Source organism: Canis aureus, chromosome X, assembly GCF_053574225.1.
Source record: "Canis aureus isolate CA01 chromosome X, VMU_Caureus_v.1.0, whole genome shotgun sequence".
Taxonomy (NCBI): domain Eukaryota; kingdom Metazoa; phylum Chordata; class Mammalia; order Carnivora; family Canidae; genus Canis; species Canis aureus.
In genome coordinates, this window is record NC_135649.1 from 98,412,330 (window position 1) to 98,437,287 (window position 24,958).

Here is a 24,958-nt window from a genome sequence, read left to right on the forward strand (position 1 = left end):
AGAATGAAAGAATTTTTTTTCTTTGCTTTGTAAATGTTTTGCAGTCATGTATCAGAACATTTGTAAGAAGAAATATTTCGATCAAGAAAAGATTTTTGAGATGAGAGTTTGGTTTTTCAGTGTTTTAAAGGGCATCATCGCCCACGGTAAATTTTGTGAGGGTGTCAAGAGTGCAAACAAATACACATACATATTTTTCTTAAAGATTATTTATTTGACACAGCACAAGCGGGTAGGTGGGGGTGGGGAGCGGCAGGCAGAGGGAGCCGCAGAAGCCGGCTCTCCTTTGAGCAGGGAGCCCCATGCTGGGCTTGATTCGGACCCCGGGGATCATGACCTGGGCTGAAGGCAGATGCTTAACCGACTGAACCACTCAGGCGCCCCCACATATATTTTTTAAAGCAGTGTCATACGAAGTTTTTCAGTTTTAGCCCCCTCTCCCCCCGTTTGCCTGTAACTGGCTTAATCAAAGGAAAGACTTTAGTGAAGATGAATATTAAATATATGACTTTGATCTTTACATTGGTCAAAACATAATCTTTGTTCTGTCACTGAGTTTTCTTCCATGTGTTGATTTGAGTCTTTTCAATTATCTAGATTTTTCATTACCAAATTCTGTACAATTTGTGTTTGAGCTAAGGGAGCTAATGTTGAGCATGTTCAGGCACTGGGTTTGTTAGGTTATGTACGTTTGCATTTAATCCTCATAGCCACCCTGTGCAGGTAATTTTATTTCTGCTGTACAGATAACCGCACTAACCCCCAGGATTCTTAAGTAATTTTTCTGAGGAGATTAAGCTGGAAAATTGCAGAGCTAGGACCCAAACTCATGTGTGTCTGATTTTACAATATGTGCGTTTTCTACTATACTTTGCATAATTGTGTGTGTTGATAAAAAAATTTCACGAAAAGAAATTTTTTATACAAAGAAACCTTTCAATTCTGTTGGTAATTTTGAAAGATTTCAGTGTTCTTCGTTGAAGATAATCTTAAGATTTTTTTCTCTTTTCTTTTTTTTCTTTTCTTTTCTTTTTTTCTTTCTTCTTTTCTGATGTGTTCATTTTCTAGCCAGAGGTAACATTTTAACAGAAGTCTGCTGATGAGTAAGAATTCCTAGTAGCTGATAGTGACCTATGTGAAATTCAGATGTTTTCAGTAACTTTGCCTCCAGTTTCAGCATGCTCAGGATAATTCAAAGATCAAATATTTTGTTTATTTTGGTCCTGAATAGTTTTTCAAATTATGTTATTAAAATAATATACCAGCTATTTCTAGGCATCTGAATTTGCTTTATCATAGCTTGGAGGTATACACACACACCCCCACCCACCTACTCACCCACCCACCTACTTTCTCCAACAAGTGGAGTACTTGATAACAGACGTTGTTTTTTTCTCTTTAATTTAGTACAGAGGTTTTGGATCCACTTTGTCGTTTGCAGAAAATACAGCAGCTATTCTGGGATCCAGCATAATCTTCTATGGGGCTAGGGAGTGAAAGATCTTCCAGGTTCCCAGGCAGTATCGGATATGTCAGTGAAACAGCAGGAACGTCTTGCCAGTGTGTGGCTGATAGTCACTTTTGTCCCCTAATGGTCTCTGCTCTTGCATCTTTGATGTGCTGCTGAGCTTGCCTCCTGGCCATTATCTCTGTTCAGGAGAGCATTCACCTGGAAGAGTAGCAGCTAAAATAATAGGGAAGAAAAACTAAGTGCTAAGTGTCTGGCACTCATCATCCAGCTGGTCGTTTGGTTAGGTTTACCTGTTGAATCATCCCTGGCTGAGAGTTCTGGAAATATAATTATGGAATTTGCAATTTACTGCGCCGTCCATTAAGAAGTAAATTGTTGGGGGCAGCCCGGGTGGCTCAGCGGTTTAGCGCCGCTTTCAGCTCAGGATGTGATCCTTGAGACCCAGGATCCAGTCCCACGTTAGGCTCCCTGCATGGAACCTGCTTCTCCCTCTTGCCTATGTATCTGCTGCTCTCTCTCTCTGTGTGTCTCTCATGAATTAATAAATAAAGTCTTTAAAAAAAAAAAGTAAATTGTTTGGGGGGGGCTCAGTTAAGTAGCCACGTCTTAGTAAACATGGGCTTTAGGGGCTGTATGTAAAAGAAGTCCTGTGCTCCTCTGGGTGCATTTGTGTGTGTGTATGTGTGTGGTTTGAATGAGCAAGTTTTTCATTATACCCCCAAGAAAGAGTTAAATATCCTTCCTTATTTGTGAAGGTGATTACTCATGATATTTGGGCTATTGGGGTGAAAACATTGACAAGGGCAGCCCGGGTGGCTCAGCGGTTTAGCGCCGCCTTCAGCCCAGGGCCTGATCCTGGAGACCCGGGATTGAGTCCCACGTTGGGCTCCCTGCGTGGAACCTGCTTCTCCCTCTGCCTGTGTCTCTGCCTCTCTGTCTGTCTCTCTCATGAATAAATAAATAAAATCTAAAAAAAAAAAAACCAACAAAACAAAACAAAAAAGAAAACATTGACAATAATGTAAAGGAGTGCTCACTATAAATAAAAAAGCCTTTCTGAAATGATTTCTATTGCCACTGTATAAAGAAAAGGCACCAGGAAATTATCTCACATGTATTTAGATGTATATTTTCCTATCTTCCACATAATAAACCTCAATATATTACCATGGCCATAAGTACTCGTTTGTTTAAAAGTGAAATGGACCTGCTGAAATAACTGGAAACTGTCAAAATGAATCAATCCTAAGTATTTAAGAACAGTAATGGTTTAATTCGTTGGCAGTTCTATTAACTTATTTATCTGATCCTCTGCTATCCCACTTCCTGCTTCAAATTTCCTTAGGTTCCTCCCTCTCTTTCTACTACTAGTTGTTCCTGCAAGTACCTGGAGCCCTTACTTTCCTTAGTTCTATTGACACGGAAGTCTTTGGCAGGGTGGATGCTGGTGAGGAGGGCAACAAAACTCCGCTGAAGTCCATTCCCCTTCTCTTGAGTCTCTGCGCTCTAGGAGATCAAGAAGGATCCAGACCAGACCTCTTAACCCACTCCTTTCTTTGTTGAAAAGGAGAATGAGAGTGGCCAGAGTGAGAGAGGCAGCATCAAGATCCTTGCCGTGGTTTCTTTTTCCTCCCCTCTCCTAAGCATTCAGGAGGAAAGTTTGTAAAAGCCCATCTGCTCCAGGAGCAGGTCCTGCTCCCTTGTCCTCTTCTGCAGTCCACTCTGACCCCCACACTTTCCCCTGCTCCTTTCAGGTGCCATCCTGCTCTTCATCCTTCTCTCCCAAGTAGGTCTTGCCTTCCTTATCCCAGGATCTCCTCCCACTGCAGCTCTGCCTTTTGTCCTTCTAACTCTGAAGCCTCATGCAGTGCCAATTGCTGTCTTTCCTGCCTTTTCTCCTGCTCTGCCTCCATCATGGAAGCCTAGGCCTATGGTCCTAGGGGAGGGAATAATTCTACTCAAGGGCTGAGTGGGGCAGGGGTGGTTTTATTCTAAGTTGATTGCTAAATGAGTTTTCCCATAGAAACATTGCCCATGCAGGTTTAGCATTTTATTGTACTTCTGTACTCTTATGGGTGTTTTAGCTTTTGTGGACTCGTTTGGAATCCTGCCACATAGACCTTTGTTTGCTGGGAAGGCAAGTTCTGAGATTCAAATAGATGATTTAAAAAAAATCAGTGTGTGCTCCAGAAGTTGTTGGGGGTTGCATGCTTTTTGTTAATTACTTAGTGGGATGGTATGGAGCACACCTTTCAGCTGTCCAAAATTAGGTATGTTATGTGGATCAGGTGGCTCTTCTGGGAGACAAACTGATAGCCTTTTTAGATTGTCAGTGAAGAATTTTTGAATTTAGGCACATGTTTTGAAATGTAGTTGTTCAGTCCATCCCAAGTTAATATTTGTCCTTAAAGCAGTTGTTACAGTGTTGTGGAAAGAACAGAGTTTTGCTTTGTCATAAAAAGAATATCGTGTTCCCACTGTTTCTTGTTGCTGTTTTGAAACTTTTCAAGGGTATTTGAACTCTAGCAGTTATTTTATCCTAGTTTACTTAGTGGTAAACAGAGACGATGTGTTTGTTTTACCTTGATGATTTTAAAATAAAGCTTTATTAGTCTGTTGTTGAAGCTACATGACTTTTTACCACTGTTTGTAGTGTTCACACAAATTAAATGAGAGATTTCAAGCAAAATACATTTTAGATTTGTTCTAAGTGTGTTCAGTCTTAGCTTGGTCAAGAGACATACTCCTAATAAAAGGCAAGATAGGTTCTTTTTTTCTTTTTCTTCTCTTCTCTTCTCTTCTCTTCTCTTCTCTTCTCTTCTCTTCTCTTCTCTTCTCTCTTTCTTTTTTTCTTTTGTCTCCAAGCCACTCTTGTTTTAAAAATGGAGTAAGCACCCTTTGCTTAAGAGTTTGCCAGGTTGATTTAATAACACCCAGAGTGCAGTGGTTAAAAACATTTGTAGGGGTAAAATGCTTACATGTTCAAATCTTACTTTTGACACAAGCTCTGTGATTGTGGGCAAGTTGCTTAATCACTGACCTGTTTCCTCATTTTTGAAATTGGGGTAGTGTAATACTTACCTCACAGGATTTTTGTGAGGATTAAATGAGCCAGAGGATGTATAGTATATATTTAGAACATAACTAGCAATGATAAATACGCAGGAAGAGTTAGTTTTTCTTATTATGTTGTCATCATCATTGTTACTGCTGCTATTACTACATTCTGAGATGACACCCCTTCTGTTCTGGGTGTATGTATGTGTGTATGAAAGACACTAAGTAAAAGCATTTATTTATTCGGTAGTAATTTTTCATGCAAAGCTTATGGGGGGCCAGGGAGAGCAGTATAACTGCTGGATACATCAAAAATTTGCTGTAGGGATCCCTGGGTGGCACAGCGGTTTGGCGCCTGCCTTTGGCCCAGGGTACAATCCTGGAGACCCGGGATCGAATCCCACGTCAGGCTCCCTATATGGAGCCTGCTTCTCCCTCTGCCTTTGTCTCTGCCTCTCTCTCTCTGTGACTATCATGAATAAATAAATAAAATCTTAAAAAAAAAACAAACAAAAATTTGCTGTAGTGCAGGAAATACATAAAGTATTAAGCTAATTTTTTTCAGTAGCACCATTCCTATTATGTTAAGAAATTGTGCCACTTTGATATATGAGCAAAACTGGATTATGTGAGTAACTGCAGTGTCTTTTATTAAAATTTGCTTAATTATCTTGGCATCTATAAGGCCAAATTCTGTGTAGAGGGAGCCTCAATTTTTAAATGGTCCATTTGTAAGATTTTCTTTTTGGAATTCACCACGATTTTCCCATAGAAATAATGTCACATATGGCCTTCAGATTCCCAGGCCAGTCCCACATATTTGAATTTGAAGACTGATAGTGCTACAAAAGCTAACTTGCATGTGTCACAGTATCTCAAGAAGAATATGCACTGAGTGCATCAGGTACTGCAAGGTTATGAGCACAATCTTGGAGAAGGGATGGGGGAGTCACATTCCTTCACAGTCCTCAGAAGAACTCCCAAGTCTTGGGCAGAGGGCTTGCTTCTCTAGTGGATGCTGAGGACAGGGTGAGTAGTGGGACCTGATCTCTAGAAGGCACAAGTGTTTTTCCCCGGTGTGGCTCCTCAAAAGGCTTTTTTATAGTATGGTGGTTGCCCTCAAACCTCTATTCCATCACTTACAGAACTTCTCATCTGTAAAATGTAGGTATTAGTACTGTGCTTCTTACTTTTTTTTTTTTAATATTTTATTTATTTATTCATGAAAGAGAGAGAGAGAAGCAGGCTCCATGCAGGAAGCCCGATGCAGGACTTGATTCCGGGACCTAGGATCACGCCCTGAACCAAAGGCAAACACAACCACTGAGCTACTGAGGCGTCCCTGTACTGCTAATCGTATTGGTTCTTGGGAAGGTTCAGTGTCTTAATATATATATAAAGCAATTAAAACAGCTAACTCAGAGGCAAGTGCATAAATAACATACATATATTTATTATTAAGTGTTACTGTTTTAGGACCTTTAGAATACCCCTCTCTCTGAGGTGCCTAGGTGGCTTAGTCGGTTAAATGTTTGCCTTCAGCTCAGGTCATGATCCTGGGATTGAGCCCGCTTCAGGCTCCCTGCTCAGCTGGGAGCCTGCTTCTCCCTCTCCCTCTGCTGCTTCCCCTGCTTGTGTGCGCTCATTCTCTCGGTCTCTCCCCTCTCAAATACATAAAATCTTAAAAAAAAAAAACAACTAGAATACTCCTCTCTACTAGGCTGTCCACTCTCTGTGTCTCTTGTTCTTAAACAGTATTGTTCTCCTTTTCTTTTTTTTTTGTTTTTTTGTTCTCCTTTTCTAATGAGAAATGGCTTCATAGCTTTTCATTCTCATTCCTACCTAAAGTTAGCATTTTCGAAGCTTTTTTGAGGTTTATTTTATTTAGTAATATTGGAGAAATGGCATTTAAAGAATCCTTTTTGTGAACCTGCCCGCATCACCTATTTAAGTCATGTGAAGATACAGAATGAAGACATTTTGATTGTGTTAGAATTAAGCTACCAACTTTTGATAGTTCTTGGTGTCATTTCTTTTTCAATAAGCTTTTTATTTTGGAATAACTTTTGATTTACAGAAGAGTTTTGAAGAAAGTACACATTGCTCATATACCCTTCACTTGGATATTCATAACCATAGTATATTTTTCAAAACTAAGACATTAACATTGGTACATTTCTACCAGCTAAACTCCAATTTTATTTGATTTCACTGGTTTTCCAGATAATGTCCTTTTTCTATGCCAGGATCCAATCCAGGATACCATGTTGCATTTAGTTGTTAAGTAATTTTTAATTGTTTGTATTTATATCATTGAGGCCTCCCATTTCATTAAGGAATAAGTATCTGTGGCCATAAAACTGTTTTCCGTTTTTTTTTTTTCTTAAGATTTTATTTATTCATGAGAGACAGAGAGAGAGAGAGAGAGGCAGAGACACAGGCAGAAGGAGAAGCAGGCTGCATGCAGGGAGCCAGATGTGGGACTGATCCTGGGATTCCAGGATCATCATGCCCTGAGCCAAAGGGAGACACTCAACCGCTGAGCCACCCAAGAGTCCCTAAAACCATTCTCTGATTTGAATTTTCTGCAGATCCTTAGAAGGCCAGGTGTTTCCCCTGGAGATGGCAAGTCCAAGGATTCCTCTTGGCGTTGAACTTTATAGTTTGAAATAAAAGGACACCTGGGTGGCTCAGTCAGTTAAGTGACTGCCTTCTGCTCAGGTCATAATACCAAGGTTCTGGGATCAAGCCCTGCATCAGGCTCCGTGCTCAGTGGGAAGTCTGCTTATTCTTCTCCCTCTGCTCTCTCTTTCAAAAAAAAAAAGTCCTATGACATGGAAAGAATGCTATGGGGATGGAGTGGAGAGTAAAGCATTTTTATAATTTAAAAATATGTTTCACAGGACTAAAAATGGGTTGTTTTATGTACTGTACACTTTTGATGGAGTTAGCTTCAGAATGACAAGTCATTCTTTCTTTTAAAAATGTTAAAGTTATGGGAGCCTCAGTGTCTTAGTGGTTGAGAGTCTGCCTTTGGTTCAGCTTGTGATCCCAGAGTCCCACGTCAGTTTGGGGAACCTGCCTCTCCCTCTTCCTTTCTCGTGTCTCTCATGAATAAATAAATCTTTAAAAAAAAAAAAACCCAACACAAAGGACCCTGGTTTCTTCATTTATAAGATTAGGAGATTTGGGGTGCGTGGGGGGCTCAGTCAGTTAAGTGTCTGCCTTTGGCTCAGGTCATGGTCCTGGGATTGGCCCATGTTGGGCTCCCAGTGGGCTCTCTGCTTGGCGAGGAGTCTGCTTCTCCCTCTTCTTCTGCCCTTCCCCCTACTTGTGCATGTGCACACGCTCTTGCTCTCTCTCAAATAAGTAAAATCTTTAAAAAATTTGGAGATTTGATTAGATGTGTGAATCTATTAGTTCATTTCTTAGATTTGAAAGACCCTCTTTAATAAAACCCTAAGATTACGTGGCTTGTGTTGGAGCTTTATGAATTGTTATGTCACTAAATCTGGATATAAATCAGTTTATCTTTTTGGGTTTGAATAGTTTCAAACCAATTTTACTGTGAGTTTCTAGTTAGTTTGACACCCCATGAGTATTTTTTTGGTAGTTAGCATGTTATCTAATACCTACTTTTTAAGTTCTGTTTTTTTAAAAGATTTTATTTATTTATTTGTGAGAGATGCAGAGACAGAGAGATGCGGAGAGAGATACAGGCAAAGGGAGAAGCAGGCTCCCCTAACGGAGCCCGATGAGGGACTTGATCCGGACCCCGGGATCACGTCTTGAGCTGAAGGCACTCAACCACTGAGCCACCCAGGCGTCCCATAAGTTTTGATAAGTTATTTGATTTGTGTGATTTGACCTAAAGCAATAGATTTCAAACTTTTTTGCTCTCCTATCCCCTAACAAATTTTGAAAAATAAATATTCCTTCATACTATGAAATAATTTATTAAAAGTTTATTAAATATGCAGAAAGCATACATCAGTAATAAACAGCTCAGTTAATTTTCACCAACTGAGCACACTTTTGTACCAGCACCCAGATCAAGAAAGTGAACATTGCTAGCCACTTAGAAGCCACTTTTCTGATTGTTTACTACCCTACCCACCCACCGCCCCCCATTTCCCTGACTTTTTTTTTTTAACTGGAAGTTTGTACCTCTTCATCTCCTTCACCATTTCCCTGACATTTAACATAACATAGTTTTGCCTATTTATGTGCTTTATGTAAATGGAATCCTACTGTACTCTTGGGCAACGTTATGAATGTGAGATTCATTTATATTCTTGTGTATGGTTGTAGATGTTTCTTCTCATTAGGGTATATTCCATTGTGTGGCTGTATCACTATTATTCAGTTGTTGATGGAATATGTAGGTAGGTTTCAGTTTTTGGGGAATGTCTTTGTGAACTTGGAGTAAGCAAAGATTTCTTTTTTTTTTTTTTAAGCCAAGATTTCTTAAACAAGATTTTTTTCAGGGACACCTGGGTGGCTCAGTGGTTGAGCGTCTGCCTTCGGCTCAGGGCGTGATCCTGGAGTACCTGGATCAAGTCCCACATCAGGCTCCCTGCATGGAGCCTTCTTCTCCCTCGCCTTGTGTCTCTGCCTCTCTCTCTATCTTTCATGAATAAATAAATAAAATATTAAAAAAAAAAAGATTTGGGCAGCCCCCGTGGCTCAGCGGTTTAGCGCCGCCTTCAGCCCAGGGCGAGATCCTGGAGACCCGGGATGGATACCCACGTCGGGCTCCCTGCATGGGGCCTGCTTCTTCCTCTCCCTGTGTCTCTCTCTGTCTTTGTCTCTAAGAAATAAATAAAAAATCTAAAAATAAATAAATAAATAAATAAATAAGTAAAAATTTTAAAAAAGATTTTTTCAATGATAAGTATTTCTTTTGGAGTTCACTGGAGAAGAGAGAACTGGTTTATTTTAATATGGACACCTGAAACATTTTTTAAAATGTTAATATATAGTAAAATCTTTTGCTTTAAATCTCTGGTAAAGTTTCAGTATTTACAACTAAATTTTCTAGGTGACTGAGGTTTGTACTTTTATAACTATTTTGGGCTGAATTCCTTCAAGAATGTGTCATGTACTTTGTTGACTATTTTGATTTGCTGATTTGTAGAAGTTCTTTATTATAGGCTAGAAATGAGCCCTTGCTGGTTGCATGAGCTTGTTTTTTTCATTTCTGATGTCTTTTGATAAACCAAAATCCTTTTTTTAAAGGTTTTGTTTATTTATTCATGGGAGACATACAGAGAGAAGCAGTCTCCAATGCGGGGAACCTGATGTGGGACTTGATCCTGAGACCCAGGGATCATGACCTGAGCCAAAGGGAGGTGCAACTACTGAGCCACCCAGGCGTCCGTACCAAAATTCTTTGTTTTTTTAATTTTATTTTATTATTATTTTTTAAAAGATTTTATTTATTCACAAGAGACACAGAGAGAGAGAGACAGATAGACAGACAGACAGACATAAGGAGAGGGAGGAGAAGCAGGCTCCATGCAGGGAGCCTGATGCAGGACTGGATCCTGGGACCCCAGGATCACGCCCTGGGCGGAAGGCGGCGGTGGTGGTAAACTGCTGAGCCACCCAGGCTGCCCTCCAAAATTCTTTATTTTAGTGTCATCTCATTCATTCATTCATTCATTCAAGATTTTATTTATTTATTCATGAGAGACACAGAGAGAGAGAGGCAGAGACACAGGTGGAGGGAGAAGCAGGCTCCATGCAGGGAGCCTGAGGTAGGACTCGATCCCAGGTCTCCAGGATCAGGCCCTGGGCTAAAAGGGAGCACTAAACCGCTGAGCCACCTGGGCTGCCCTTAATGTCATCTTACTTAGAAATATTTTCCTTTGTATTTAACTTAGATATCAGATTCAGTTTATTTTTTTAATTTTTAAAAAAGATTATTATGTATTTATTCATGAGTGACACAGAGAAAGATACAGAGACACAGGCAGAGGGAGAAGCAGGCTCCATGCAGGGAGCCCCGAATCTCCAGGATCAGGCCGTGGGCTGAAGGCGGCGCTAAACTGCTGAGCCACGCGGGCTGCCCTCAGATTCAGTTTAAAATATCCTTCCCTGGGTAGCTCGGGTGGCTCAGCGGTTTAGCACCGCCTTCAGCCCAGGGTGTGGTCCTGGAGTCCTGGGATCGAGTCCCATGTCAGGCTCCCTGCATGGAGCTTCCTTCTTCCTCTGCTCGTGTCTCAGCCTCTCTGTGTCTCTCATGAATAAATAAACTAAAAAATCTTAAAAAAAAGATACTCTGTTTTCTCTTCGGATCGTATAAATCTTTCGCCTTTCATTAAAAGAATAAATAAATATTCTTCCCTGGGCAGTCCGAGTAGCTCAGCGGTTTAGCGCCGCCTTCCGCCCAGGGTGTGGTCCCGGAGATGCGGTATCGGGTCAGGCTCCCTGCATGGAATGGAGCCTGCTTCTCCCTCTGCCTGTGTGTGTGTGTGTGTGTGTGTGTGTGTGTGTCTGTCTGTCTCATGAATAAATAAATAAAATCTAAAAAAAAAAATATCCTTCCCTATCTAAAGGTCTTGAAGATACTCTCATCTTCCAAGAAGCTTTATTATTTTGGCTTTCACATATAGGTCTAGCTTGTACTTGAAATTGATTTTTGTGCATTGTGTGAGAAAGGGAATGTTATCATTGTTTTCTACATGGCTAATTGTCCCAGCAGTATTCTCTCTACTTTTGTCGGGAATCAAATATTCCTATGTTTGTGGTTCTGTTTCACAGCTGCCTGTTCTTTTCCATTGCTTCCTGCATTGATTCCACACTGTCTTCTTCACTGAAACTTTATCATAAATCTTGATGTTCAGTAGAACAGAATCTTCCACTTGCTTGTCCTTTTAGAGCACCTTGGATATTCTTGGCCCTTTGCACATTTATAATGTATTTTATTTATTTATTTTAAGAATGTTAAAAAAAGATTTTATTTATTCGAGAGAGAGAGAGAGAGGCAGAGACACATGCAGAGGAAGAAGCAGGCTCCACACACGGAGCTCGACGCGGGACTTGATCCCGGGTCTCCAGGATCACACCCCGGGCTGCAAGTGGCGCTAAACTGCTGCCCAGTTCTACACATTTTAGTATTGTTTGTTCAGAATACTAAACTGCCTTTGGTATTTTGATAGGGATTGCATTGACTCTATGGATTGCTTTGAGTGGTTATGGACATTTTAGCAATATTAGTTCTTCCGATCCATGAGCACATAATATCTTGCCATTTATTTGTGTCTTCAGTTTCTTTCATCAGTATCTTAACAATTTTCAGTGTACAGACAGATCTTTGACCTCTTTGGTTAAAATTTTTACCTATTTTATTCTTTTTTATATAATTGTAAATAGGATTGTTTCCTTAATTTCTTTGTCTTTTTAAAAAGAGTTTTTTTGAGAGGGAAGAGAGCACAAGCAGGGGGAGCAGCAGAGGAAGAAAGAGAAGTAGGCTCCCCGCTGAGCAGGGATTCCCAGGCTTAATCCCAGGACCCCAGGATCGTGACCTGTGCTGAAGGCAGATGCTTAACCAGCTGAGCCACCCAGGCGCCCCTAATTTCTCTGATAATTTGTTATTAGTTAATCGAAGTGCAACACATTTCCGTGTTTTGATTTTGTTTCCTGCAACTACTGCATCTTTTAGTTCTAACAGTTTTTTGGTGGAGTCTTTAGCATTTTCTCTACATATATCAGGTCATCTACAAGTATTAACAGTTTTTCTTTTCTGTTACCAGTTTGAATGCTTTTTATTTCTTTTTCTTGCCCAATTGGTCTGCTAAGATTTCCAATACTATGTTGAATCAAAATGGTGAGAGTGGTCATCCTTGTGTTGTTCCTGATCTTAGAGGAAAAGCTTTCAGCTTTTTACTGTAGGAGTATGATGTTAACGGAGAGGCTGTTATATATAGCCTTTATTATTTTGAGGTATGTTTCCTCTATTCCCACTTTGTTCAGACTTTCTACCATAAAAAGATGTTGAATTTTTTGCATCTATTGAGATGATCATATGATTTTTATCCTTTATTTGGTTAATGTGGTGTGCAACATTGATTGATTTGTGTGTTTGTATCCCTGGAATAAATCTCACTTGATTCTAGCGTGTGATACTTTTAATGTATTGTTAAACTTGGTTTGTTAATTTTTTTTTAAAGGTTTTATTTATTCATGAGAGAGAGAGAGAGAGGGGGGCAGAGACATAGGCAGAGAGAGAAGCAGCCTCCATGCAGGGAGCCCGATGTGGGACTCAATCCTAGGACTCTAGGGTCATGCTCTGGGCCAAAGGCAGGCACTCAACCACTGCGCCACCCAGGCGTCCCAGTTTGTTAATATTTTTTTTAATGTTATTTATTTATTTATTCATGAGTGACAGAGGGATAGAGAGAGGCAGAGACACAGGCTGAGGGAGAAGCAGGCTCCACGCAGGGAGCCTGACATGGTACTCGATCCCGGGTCCCCAGGATCACGCCCTGGGCCGAAGGCATCACTAAACCGCTGAGCCACCCGGGCTGCCTTGTTAATATTTTGTTGAGGATTTTGCATCTGTGTTCATCAGTGATACTGGCCTTTAATTTTCTTGTGGTACCCTTGTTTAGTTTTGGTATCAGAGTAATGCTGGCCTTATAAAACAAGTTGGGAAGTGTTCCCTTCTCTTCCGTTTTTTGGAAGAGTTTGAGAATAATTAGTATTCTTTGAATGTTTGGTAGAATTCATTAGTGTCATTGTCCTGGTGTTTTGCTCTTTGGGAGGTATTTGATTATTGACAGTCTCCTTACTAGTAATTGTTCTATTCACATATTCTCTTCCTTCATGATTCAGTCTTGGAAGGTTGTATGTTTCTAGGAATTTATACATTTCTTCCAGGTTTTTCAGTTTGCATATAATTGTTTATTGTAGTTTCTTATGATTTTTTAAAATTTATGTGGTATCTGTTTTCTTTTTGATTTCTGTTTTCTATGTATTTGAGCCCTCTTTTTGTGTTGAGTCTAGCTAAAGGTTCACAATTTTGTTATCTTTTCGAAGAACCAGATCTTAGTTTTATTGATCTTCTTGACCTTTTAATTTCTATTGCACTTCTTTCTTTCTTTTTTTTTAAGGTTTTATTTTTTTTATTTTTATTTTTATTTTTTTAAAAATTTTTATTTATTTATGATAGTCACACAGAGAGAGAGAGAGAGAGGCAGAGACATAGGCAGAGGGAGAAGCAGGCTCCATGCACCTGGAGCCCGATGTGGGATTCAATCCCGGGTCTCCAGGATTGCGCCCTGGGCCAAAGGCAGGCGCTAAACCACTGCGCCACCCAGGTTTCCCCGGTTTTATTTTTTTTATTCAAGAAAGACAGAGAGACACACAGGCAGAGGGAGAAGCAGGCTCCATGCAGGAAGCCCGATGTGGGACTCGATCCCAGGTCTCCAGGATCAGGCCCTGGGCTGAAGGCGGCGCTAAACCACTGAGCCACCCGGGCTGCCCATGTACACTTTTTATAAGAAAAAACATATAAATGAAAATGAAAAAAAAAGGGAAAAAAAAGAAAATGAAATTACAGGACAACAGTATGTACATCAGCAGGTGGTTAAATGGAACTAAGGAATTTTAATGTTCTTGCTTTCAACCAAGAGGAAAGTAAAAGTATCGCTTAACACTAGACTGTGATAAGTGAAATATACATGCTGTAAGTGCTGGGATAATCACAAAAAGAATTAAAGTGAGTATGTGGTATTTGAACCAATAATGGAAAAACTGATACAAAAAATAAACTAAAGGAAGAAACAAATACGTAACAAGCGAAACAGAAATATGGTGCTGTAAGTTATCCCAAAATACCAGTAATCAGGGATCCCTGGGTGGCGCAGCGGTTTAGCGCCTGCCTTTGGCCCGGGGCGCGATCCTGGAGACCCGGGATCAAATCCCACGTCGGGCTCCCGGTGCATGGAGCCTGCTCCTCCCTCTGCCTGTGTCTCTGCCTCTCTCTCTCTCTCTCTCTCTGTGTGACTATCATAAATAAATAAAAATTAAAAAAAATACCAGTAATCATATTAAATGTGAATCAATCAAATGTCCCCACAAAAATGAAAGATTATCAGACTGGATTTTATTTTATTTATTTATTTTTTTAATTTTTATTTATGGTAGTCACACACACAGAGAGAGAGAGGCAGAGACATAGGCAGAGGGAGAAGCAGGCTCCATGCACCGGGAGCCCGATGTGGGATTCGATCCCGGGTCTCCAGGATCGCGCCCTGGGCCAAAGGCAGGCGCTAAACCACTGTGCCACCCAGGGATCCCCAGACTGGATTTTAAAAAAACCTACAGATATTCCTTTCAAAAGACCCATATAAAACCTAATACAAAAAGATTAAAATTAAAAGGACAGAAAAATACATCACGCAAACATTAGCCAAAATAAAGATGGAAGAGCTAGTTTCAGACAAAATAGGCATCAAAGAAAAATCGTCACTACAGTTAAAAGAGTCACTTCAAATACAATAAAATGTTTAATGCACCAGAACAATATAATTAAATTTGCATGCACTTGATAACATGGCCTCAAATTATATATATAGGTAAAGTGGATAGAATTACTAGGAGAAACAGACAAGTCAATATCACAGTGGCAGATTTAAAGATCTGTTTCAGTAGTTAAAAGAATAAGATGATAAGAAATCTGTAATGATACAGATACAACACAGTTAACAAACTTCACCAATGGGCACACATAGAACACTGAATCCAAGAGCTATAGAATATATACTTGTTAAGCACTTAAGTATTTACAAAAAATGACCACAGGTTGACCATAAAGCGAATCTGAAGAGATTTTAGACTAAAATCACTCAAAGGAAGTTCTCTAAGAAAAATGTGATAAAGCCAGAAGCCAATTACAAAATTTGCACACTTAGAAAATTCTCATATTACTAGAACTTATATACTATTTTAAATAACCCACTGATCAAAGAAGACATAACAATAGAAATTATAAAATGATTCAAAATAATGAAAATATTACCTCCCAAAAATTACAGGATTCAGGTAAAGCAATACTTGAAAGTGAAATGATAGTTTTAAATCCATGTGTTAGGAAGGAAATAAGGTTGTGAACTCATACCTAACTATCCCTGTTAAGAGGTCAGAATAAGAAAAGCAAAATAAACCCTAAATAGCTAAAAGGAAAAAATGAACATAAAAGCAGATATTAACAAAATAGAGAAATATCCAAAATGGCTTTTTGGAAAAAGTACTGTAATTGCTAAACCTCCACGGAAATTATTTTTAAACAGAGGGGGGGAAAAAGATCCATATACCCAGTAAAGAATGAAAAAGACCTAAGAGAAATAAAAAAATATATTTGCATGAAAACTTGTACATGAATGTTTATGGTAGTATTCGTGATAGCCAGAAAGTAAAAATCACACAAATGTCCATCAACTGATAAATGAATAAATAAACTGATACATCAATATAATACTTTCTGGCAATAAAAATATAATGTAAAACTGATACATGTTACAATATAGGTAAACCTTAACATCATGCAAAGTGAAAGAAGTCAGTCAGAAAAGACCAAATATCCTGACTCCATTGATGTGAAAATTTCAGAATAAATGAATCTATAAGGAGAAAAAAGACTTGTGATTACCTAGGGCTGATGAAGAGGGAAAGGGCTGGGGGATAATGAGGAGTGACTGCTAATGAAAGCAGGATTTCTTTTTGGGGGATGAAACTGTTCTAAAATTGATTATGATGATGGTGGACAACTCTGTGAATGTATTAAAAACCACTAAATTGGGGACGCCTGGGTGGCTCAGCAGTTGAACACCTGCCTTGGCTCAGCGCGTGCTCCCGGATTCCGGGGTTGAATCCCACATCAGGCTCCTTGCATGCAAGTCTGCTTCTCCCTCTGCCTGTGTCTCTGCCTCCCTCTCTCAGTCTCTCTCTCTCTCTCTCATAAATAAAATCTTAAAAAAAACCCCACTAAATTGTACACTCAAAGCTATTTTTTAATAAAAAAAAATCGAAGAATAAAAGGGAGGCCTATCACTAAGGAACCTGAACACATTAAACAAAAGTGTAATTGTAATGCCAATGCATTTGAAGCTTCAGACAAAATAGACAAATTTCTATAAATATATGATTTACCAAATGGTTCTAAGAAGAAATAAAGCCATTTTAAGCATCTTTTCCCAACTACAATAGTATGGAACTAAAATCAATTACAAGAAGAAAAATAGAAAATTCACAAATATGTGGAGATTAAACATGCTACTGAACACTAATGGGTCAAAGAGAAATTAAAAAATACACAGAAACAGGGGATCCCTGGGTGGCTCAGCGGTTTAGCACCTGCTTTCAGCCAGGGCGTGATCCTGGAGACCCGGGATCAAGTCCCACATCAGGCTCCCTGCATGGAGCCTGCTTCTCCCTCTGTCTGTGTGTCTGCCCCTCTGTCTCTGTGTCTCTATGAATAAATAAACAAAATCTTTATTTATGAGAGAGGCAGAGACACAGGCAGAGGGAGAAGCAGGCTCCATACAGGGAGCCCGACGTGGGACTCGATCCAGGGTCTCCAGGATCACGCCCTGGGCAGAAGGCGGCGCCAAACCGCTAAGCCACCGGGGCTGCCCTAATAAACAAAATCTTTAAAAAAAAAAAAGAAAGTCATCCCCCTAACCCCATGCTGTTCAGTTTTTCTTTGTTGATTGTGAGCTTAGAATTCACGGAGCATTTGTTTTTAAGATTTTATTTATTTGAGATAGACTGCTCTAGCAGGGGGAGGTACAGAGGGAGAGGGAAAAGCAGACTCCCTGCCTAAGGGATCTTGACATGGGCTGGATCCCAGGACCCTGGGATCATGACCTTAGCTGATGACAGATGCTTAACCGACTGAACCACCCAGGCACCCCCATTGAGAATCCTAAGTTTGTGGTTTGACATCATATATCATTTTTGGAAAATTTCAGCTACTCAGATACTGGTTCTGCCCAATACTGTTTTCTCTTCTACGATTCCAATTAACTGTGTTGTATGGTATATCTTCTACTGCATTCCAAGCTTTTTTTCCCTCCTGATCTGTATTAGTTTACAGTCTCAACTGTTGGTCTGATTTCTGATTTACTATCCCACTGGCTGTTAAATTTGTTTGTTGAATTCTTAATTTCAGTTTTTGTATTTCTCAGTGAACAGAATTACTTTTTGTTTCTTTTAAAAATGTGCTATTTCACTTTTTATGGCTTATTTTTTTCATTGCAGAGATCAAGTTGTAATTTAAAAATCTCTGGTTATAATTCCAATATTTGGAGTCCCTATGAGTCACTTTTTGTTTTGTTTATTATTTCTGTGGGTTTTGATCTTGTTCTCTTGTCTCCTCAAGTGCCCAGTTGTCTTTAATTGTATGCTGGGCATTGGATTTCAAAAATTACTTGACAAATTATTTGAGGCCAAGGATATCTTCCAGAAGGGATTTATTTTTGTGGCATCTGCTTGCTTGCTTGCTTGCTTGCTTGCTTATTTATTTATTTATTTATTTATTTATTTATTTATTTATGAGAGAGGGCAGAGGGAGAGGGAGAAAATCTTAAGGCAGGTTCTACGTCCAGTGTAGATCCTGACAGAGTGCTCATTCTCACAACCCTGAGATCATGAACTGAGCTAAAATCAAGAGTTGGACACTTAACCGCTTGAGCTATCCAGGTATTCCATATTTTTGTGTATCTGCTTGAGAGAATCCAGAATTGCTTAGTCTCATTTCAACTTTCAAGATTTTTCTGGGCCAACCAGATGACTCAAGGCCAAATTGCATTCAGTGTATGGACCGATTCATTTCTATTTCAGCCTTACTAATAAGGTGCTGCTCTTCAGGTTCCTAACCTGAATGTGGGAGAAGAGGATTTTCCTTTTGTCTCTCAGCCTGTCAGGCTGTCAGATATAGTTTAACTTCTAGTTTCTTCTGGATTGTCCTCTAATCAATCCAAAAGCACTATCCTGTTGGTTCTTCAATCCATTAACAAAGTTATTTTTTGGATGCCTCGGTGGCTCAGTGGTTGAATGTCTGCCTTGGGGTCAGGGCGTGATCCCAGGGTCCTGAGATCAAGTCCCACATCAGGCTCCCTGTGGGAAGCCTGCTTCTCCCTCTGCCTGTCTCTCTCCTTCTCTCTCTGTGTCTCACGAATAAATAAATAAAATCTTTAAAAAAAAGTCATTTCTTAAATTCTGTGCAGCTCTATTTACTTCCGCAGGAAGATTGGTTCAAATCACCTAAAGTGACATACCCAAGAGAAGTCCTGTTGGCTCTTTATGGCAGAATTTGATTTTTGTCATGTTTCTTTAAGACTTCAGACTTAGCCCCTAGTTCTCTTTAAGTTTTGTCTTATGTAATTGTGCATGCTTGGATAATTTTGTACGTTTGTATCAAAAGGTTGTGTGTGTGTGTGTGTGTGTGTGTGTGTAGATCAAAATAAAATTTTACCAGGATACTCAGCATTTTAAGTCTCTTCAACTTTAGGCAGTTTCTAGACCTTGACAATGGACAGATTTGTTGTATTTAAGTTTCAGCTAAAAATAGTGTCTGGAATGACTCTCAGAACATGAAATCCCTCTTAATTGCTATTGAAATTGGGATGTACAATATCAGGTAAATTTTTTTTTCCTGTCATAGAAAAGAGTGCTTTTCTAGCTACACTTTTACCATAATTACATTGGTATTAGGTTTATCTGTTTGTAGATAAAATATATATCTGTCCTTTTGAAATAGAAAAATGGATGCCGTTCTGCAGAGATTCCTTTTTGCTGTTCTGTGAGAGCTCTCAAACAGCCTCATGAATTAATAAGGTTCTTTACAAGTGAGAACCATTTTCCTTCTTTGTGTAATTTCCACAACAGCCTTGTGAGGTGGTGCGATAGTTATATGGTATTACATAAAGGATGAGGAAACAGGGCCTGAGAGAAGTTAAGTGACTTGTCTGTGGCCCTACACCTGGTTAAAGGCATATGTCCTTTGTGCCCATTAGAGTGTTTTTTCATCTTTTATGACCTGTTAATGCTTGCCTATGGATACTGATTGCTTAGTTTTGTCATGTTATGCTTTTTTGTCTATAAAGTAAATGATATAATGACTTCATGTTTCATGTCCTAAGGAATGAGATAGTTGGGAGATGACTCCTTCATATCCCATGCTCATTGCCACCCCTCCACCCCCTGCCATTTCTAGAACATGGGTCCAGTAGCTCTGGAATTTGCCAACTCCTCTGCGCTGTTGGAAAGCTTGTTTTGTTACCAGTCCTTTCTCATCTGCACATGTATAGTCAGTCCCTTTCCCTGTCTTTAGACATGCTTCAGTTTTTCCAGTTTTGAAAGATAACTCTTTTCTTTCTAACACATTTGCCATCCTTGTCATTCTTATGATTAAAATCAAACTCTTGGGGCACCTGGGTGGCTCATTTGGTTAAGTGTCTGGCTTTGGCTCAGGTCATGATCCCCCATATTGGGTTCCCTGCTCAGTGGGGAGCTTGCTTCTTTTTCTCTCATTGCCATTCCCCTTGCTTGTGCTCTCTTGGTGTTGTCTGTCAAATAAATAAAGTCTTAAAAAAAAAAAAAAGTCTGGGCAGCCCCCATGGCTCAGCGGTTTAGTGCCACCTTTAGCCCAGGGTATGATCCTGGAGTCCCAGGATAGAGTCCCACTTTGGGCTCCCTGCATGGAGCCTGTTTCTCCCTCTGCCTGTGTCTCTGCCTCCCTCTCTCTCTCTCTCTCTATCTCTCATGAATAAATAAATAAAATCTTTTTAAAAAAATTTTTAAAAAAATTTTTATTTATTTACGATAGTCACACAGAGAGAGAGAGAGGCAGAGACACAGGCAGAGGGAGAAGCAGGCTCCATGCACCGGGAGCCCGATGTGGGATTCGATCGCGGGTCTCCACGATCGTGCCCTGGGCCAAAGGCAGGCGCTAAACCGCTGTGCCACCCAGGGATCCCAAATAAAATCTTTTTAAAAAATAAAATAAATTTTAAAAAGTCAAATTCTCTCCCTTACTGGATATCTTCTGTAAGGCTTTTTTTTCTTGCTACTTCGGTCACTCTTAATTAAGATCCTAGCCAAAATCTTGTTTGCTCTGATCATCTGGATCTTAAGGAGAACAAAAAACTTTTCTGCCTTGGACCCTTTTTGCAGCAGTAGAGTTGGTGTTTCACCAGAAGTATGGTGGTGCTTCTGCTTCTAAATGGTGCTCACATCTCATTTTCAATGCTCTTGTTCTGGTAACCTTGATCTCATAGGTCTGTAAATGTCAGATGGCCTTTTTACTTGGAAGTATATTCAGTCACATAGCATTTAGTTACTATGCATTTAAGGGTATAAGAATGTGCCCTCAAATTCAGTATTACTCCATTTTTTTTTCAAGAACTATATTTTTTTGATCCCTGTCTAAGGATTCTTTTCTTGGAAGTTCATTTATTAGTTTTACCTCCTGTCCCACTGACAGATCTATCATACTTTGAAATGTTGATAGAGGGACGTCTGGGTGGCTCAGTTGGTTAGGCATCTGACTCTTGATTTCAACAGTTCATGGTCTCAGAGTCCTGAGATCAAGCCTTGTGTGGGGCTCTGCACTCTATGGGGAGTTTCCTCCTCTCCCTTACCCTCTCCCATTCTGTCCCTGTTTGTGCATATGTGTGCATGTGCACACATCTCTCTAGTAAAATTTTTTAAGGTTTTATTTATTTATTTGGCAGAGCGTGTGTGCACACGCGTCGGAGCAGTAAGTAGAGGGAGAGGGAGAAGCAGGCTCCCCACTGAGCAGGGAGCCCACTGTCGGGCTCGATCCCAGGACACCGGGGTCAGGGCCATAGCCGAAGGCAGATGCTCAACCTACTGAGCCACCCAAGTGCCCCTCTCAAGTAAATCTTTTTTAGAAAAACAAATGTTGGGATGCCTGGGTGGCTCAGTGGTTGAGCATCTGCCTTCGGCTCAGGACATGATCCCAGGACCCGGGATCGAGTCCCATGTTGGGCTCCCTACAAAGAGCCTGCTTCTTCCTCTGCGTATGTCTTTGCCTCTCTCTCTCTCTGTGTGTTTGTGTGTCTCTCATGAATAAATATATTATTTATTCATGAGAGATACAGAGAGAGGCAGAGACAGATTTATTTATTTATTCATGAGAGAGACACAGAGAGAGAGAGGCAGAGACACAGGCAGAGGAAGAAGCAGCCTCCACGCAGGGAGTCCGATGCGGGACTTGATCCCGGGACTCCAGGATCATGCCCTGGGCCAAAGGCGGCAATAAACCGCTGAGCCACCTGGGCTGCCCCCCTTTTTTTTAATCCTCTATCTTTTCTATTGTTTATTTTGATTATTTTTCTTCAGTAAACTTGCTTACCTGAACCCATCTCTCCCTTCTGTGAACTGTTTGTTGTTTGTTACTAGGGTATGGAGTATGTTTTTTTTCACCAGCTCAGGTGGAAGCTTTAAAACAGGGCATGGGATTCACAATCTTTCTGTATCACTTATTGCAGAACCTTGCATATGGTAACTTTTCAATAAATACTTAATATATGTAATTTTATCATTTGTAAATGATACTGTGATAATTATAATTAATAGGGTTGGTAATTTTAATGCTAATATTAAATTGATAGTTAAATAGAATAGTGTTGGCTTTTTAAGGATTTTATCTCTGGACTGTCTCCTTAAGAACCTTTGCATTAGTTTTATATCCCCAGCTTCTTTTTCTGCAGTCTCTGTACAAAATAATGAAAACGGTCAACTTTTATTTATTTATTTAAAAAAATTTTTTGATATATTTTTTTTACTGGAGTTCGATTTGCCAACATATAACACCCAGTGCTCATCCTGTCAAGTGCCCTCTTCAGTGCCTGTCACCCAGTCACCCCATCCCCTCGCCCATGTCCCCTTTCCCTACCCCTTATTCGTTTCTCAGAGTTAGGAGTCTCTCATGCTTTGTCTCCCTCTCTGATATTTCCTACTCATTTTCTTTCCCCTATAATCCTTTTCACTCTTTTATATTCCCCGTATGAATGAAACCATATAATGTTTGTCCTTTTCCGATTGATTTACTTCACTCAGCATAATACCCTCTAGTTGTATCCGCATTGAAGCAAATGGTGGGTATTCATTGTTTCTAATGGCTAAGTAATACTCCATTGTATATATAGACCACAGCTTCTTTATCCATTCATCTGAATTCATTGATGGGGATGCCTGCCTGGGTGGCTCAGCGGTTGAGCATCTGCCTTTGGCTCAGGTTGTGATCCCAGTCCTGGGATTGAGTCCTGCATCAGGCTCCCTGCGGGGAGTCTGCCTTTCCCTCTGTCTGTGTCTCTGCCCCTCTCTCACTGTCTCTCATGAATAAATAAATAAAATATTTTAAAAATGAATTCATTGATGCTTTCTTCTTAAAGGACTCAGTAGTGACTCCTAGTTGATTACTTTTATTTTTACCTTTTTTATTTGTGAATATTTTGAGATGTACACAAAGTGAACCTCTGTGCTGTAGTCATCGACATTTCACCATTCTTGTTTCCTCTTCCTCCACCCTACTATTTTGCTGAGAGTTTATAGCATACCCAAGACATTATTTTATTTCTAAATATGTCTCTAAAACACATTTTCTTATATTACTGTAATGCATTATCATATACAACACACCTGATAATTTCTTTTTTTTTTTAAAGATTTTTAAAATTTATTCATGAGAGACAGAGAGAGAGAGGCAGAGACAAAGGCAGAGGGAGAGGAAGAAGCAGGCTCCATGCAGAGAGGCCCACGTGGGACTCGATCTGGGGTCTCCAGGATCACATCCTGGGCTGAAGGCGGCGCTAAACTGCTGGGCCACTGGGGCTGCCCTGATAATGATTTCTTAATAGCTTATATGATATTTAGTCCATGTTGAAGTTTTCCTGGTTCTCTAGAAAAATTTTTCATATAGTTTGATTTGTCAGAGGGCTCAGGTGATAACGTCTTGATCCCTTCATGAAACCCCACTTTATACCTGATTCTTTTACCATCCATTGATTACCAATGCATGGATTAGTTATTTTAATTAAAAGATATAAAATTGAGGGGGCTGACTGGCTGAATTGATAGAGCATGCAATTCTTGATCTTGGGGGTTTGAGTTTAAGCCCCACATTGGGGGTAGAGTTTACTTAAAAATATATACATACATGCATGCATGCTACAGTGTAGTTATTGTTCTAATTTGGTCACTTCTGCCATTATTAGCTGTAATCTTTCTTTGCAAAAGAATTTTTCCTCATTCAGTGGGGCTACTTGGTTGACCTGAAATATCTAGTCAGTTCTTGTATTGTTAACATAGCCTCTTAGGGAACTGAAGACTGCATTCTTTTTCTTTTTTAAATTGAAGTATAAGTAGCATATAATGTTACATTGGTATTTATTTTTTTTAAAGATTTTATTTATTTATTCGTGACAGACACAGAGAGAGGCATAGACAGAGGGAGAGGGAGAGAAGCAGGCTCCATGCAGGGAGCCTGACGCGGAACTCGATCCCGGGTCTCCAGGATCACACCCCAGGCAACAGGCGGCGCCAAACTGCTGGGCCACTGGGGCTGCCCTCAATGACTTATTTTATAACTAGAAGTTTGCATGTCTTAGGATGCCTGGGTGGCTCAGCGGTTAAGTGTCTGCCTTTGGCTCAGGGCGTGATCCTGGAATCCTAGGATCGAGTCCCACATCGGGCTCTCTTCATGGAGCCTGCTTCTCCCTCTGCCTGTGTCTCTGTCTCTCTCACGAATAAATAAATAAAAATCATTAAAAAAAAAAGTTTGCAGGTTTCACTCTTTGTTTCACCCAGTCCTGCACCTGTCTCCCTTATGGCAACCATCAGTTTGTTCTCTGCATTTTTAAGAGTCTGTTTGTTTTGCTTTTTAGATTCTACATTAAATTAAATCATAGTAGTATTTGTCTTTCTCTGACTTCACTTAGCATAATACCTTCCTTTTTTTTTTTAAAGATTTTATTTATTTACTTATGAGAGACACAGAAGCAGAGACATAGGCAGAGGGAGGAGAAGCAGGCTCCCTGCAGGAACCTGATGCGGATTCGATCCCAGAACTCTGGGATCACTTCCTGAGCCGAAGGCAGATGCTCAACCGCTGAGCCACCCAGGTGTCCCAGCATAATATCTTCTTGGTCCCCATCTATATTGTCTCAAATGGCAAGATAGCTTTTTTTATGGGTAATACTCCATTATATATGCACATGCACACATATACATACCTGCCATATCTTCATTCATCCATTCATCTATGGTTGGACATGTGGATTGCTTCCTTATCTTGGCTATTGTAAATAATGCTTCAGTAAACATAAGGGCACATATATTTTTTTGAATTAATGTTTTCATTTGCTTTGGGTGAGTACCCAGTAGTGAATTATTGTG

The 24,958-nt window shown here is 39.9% G+C and overlaps 1 protein-coding gene across 13 annotated transcripts in view; it reads left to right on the plus strand.

Moving 5' to 3' along the window:
• Window positions 1–24,958, plus strand: part of TAB3 (TGF-beta activated kinase 1 (MAP3K7) binding protein 3) — an 89,131-nt gene that overhangs the window by 1,532 nt on the left and 62,641 nt on the right. The gene's annotated exons all lie outside the window — the stretch shown is intronic.